Below are 2,029 nucleotides of genomic sequence, written 5' to 3'. Positions count from 1 at the left end.
CCCATTTTTTGATTGGGTCGTTTATTTTTCTGGAGTTGAGCTGTAGGAGTTGCTTGTATATTTTTGAGATTAGTTGTTTGTCGGTTGCTTCATTTGCTATTATTTTCTCCATTCTGAAGGCTGTCTTTTCACCTTGCTAATAGTCCTTTGATGTGCAGAAGCTTTTAAGGTTAATTAGGTCCCATTTGTTTATTTTTGCTTTTATTTCCAATATTCTGGGAGGTGGGTCATAGAGGATCCTGCTGTGATGTATGTCGGAGAGTGTTTTGCCTATGTTCTCCTCTAGGAGTTTTATAGTTTCTGGTCTTACGTTTAGATCTTTAATCCATTTTGAGTTTATTTTTGTGTATGGTGTTAGAAAGTGGTCCAGTTTCATTCTTTTACAAGTGGTTGACCAGATTTCCCAGCACCACTTGTTAAAGAGATTGTCTTTAATCCATTGTATATTCTTGCCTCCTTTGTCAAGATAAGGTGTCCATATGTTACAAATATGCCTGAAGGCACTACACGATATAATTGTTTATTCAAAACTATTATATTTAAGCAACATCCATTATGTGCCCTAAAAATTGGAAGTAGAAAATGAATCAAATAAAGACCCAGGTCTTTGGTATCTAAAGCCAAGATGGTGGGGTGAGGATAGATAATAACCCAATAACCATGTAATCAATTATTGCCCTACTGCTGCTAAGTCGCTTCAGTGGTGTCGGACTCTGTGCAACCCCATAGACGGCAAGCCTCCAGGCTCCTCTGTCCCTGGGATTCTCCAGGCAAGAATACTGGAGTGAGTTGCCATTTCCTTCTCCAATTATTGTGCTAAAATACTCTAAATTCTAGAAAGAAGGCCTGGGATAAGATATCTATCCAGAAACAGAAATGATTATCTAAACTGATACACAGGTAGCTACTAAGCAAACAGACTAGAAGCAGAGGCAAAGTTTCAGGCTGAAGACAGAGAAACTTCAAATGCCTGCAAGAATAAAGAAACTGAAAGAAGATCATTGTGGCTGCCTCTTGAGAGAGCAAATAGTCAGGGAGGGGTGAGTCAGTTGCGAATAGAAGCTAGAGACCTAAGTGGGTGTCAGCTCCAGATGAGACTCTGAATTCTTATCCCAAAAAAGTGAGACATATGGAAAGGAATTTGGTAGCTGAGTGTCATGATTAGATTTGCATTGTTTAAAAAAAAAAAAAAATCTGTTTTCTTACAGCAAGAAATAGGGAGGGGATTTAGTCCAGATAAAGCAGTATAGTGATTTGAACAAGGCTGCTGATGGTAAATACAGAGAAGGGTTAGTATATTCATTATGGACTAAATGTTTGTGTGCCTCCAAAATTCATCCCTTAAAGCTTTAACTCCAATTGTAATAATATTTGGAAGTGATACTTCAGGATATAAATTGTTTAGATGAGATCAGGAGGATGGGGCCCTCATGATGAGATTAGAGTTGCTATAAGAAGAAGAGACAGACACCAGAGTTTGCTTGGTCTCTTGACTTGTGAGGATACAGTGAGAAGGCAGATGTCTGTAATCCAGGAGGACTCTGATCAGGAACAGAGTCTGTGGCTCTTTGACTGTAGACATCCTAGTCACTGGAGCTTTAAGAAGTAAATATCTATTGTTTAAGCTATTGAATCTATAATGTGTTTTTATGGGAACCTGAGGGGGTCGCTGAGGGTCAGACACAACTGAGCGACTTCACTTTCACTTTTCACTTTCATGCATTGGAGAAGGAAATGGCAACCCACTCCAGTGTTCTTGCCTGGAGAACCCCAGGGACGGGGGCGCCTGGTGGGCTGCTGTCTACGGGGTCACACAGAGTCGGACACGACTGAAGCAACTTAGCAGCAGCAGCAGCAGCAGAGCTAAAATAATAGTCATAGAAGAGGTGAACTGAATATATAGGAAGAGGGAGTGAGTTGTCAAGGTTATTTTTAGATGACATGCTTCTGCAGTAGATACCACAAAGGAAGAAAGTCAAGGAAGAGCCTGTGTTTAGGTTGGTGGGTCTCAGGCAGTAACTATACATTC

This window comes from Bos mutus, chromosome 20 (genome assembly GCF_027580195.1).
Source record: "Bos mutus isolate GX-2022 chromosome 20, NWIPB_WYAK_1.1, whole genome shotgun sequence".
NCBI classification, from domain to species: Eukaryota; Metazoa; Chordata; class Mammalia; order Artiodactyla; family Bovidae; genus Bos; species Bos mutus.
Note: the sequence above shows the minus strand (reverse complement) of the source record.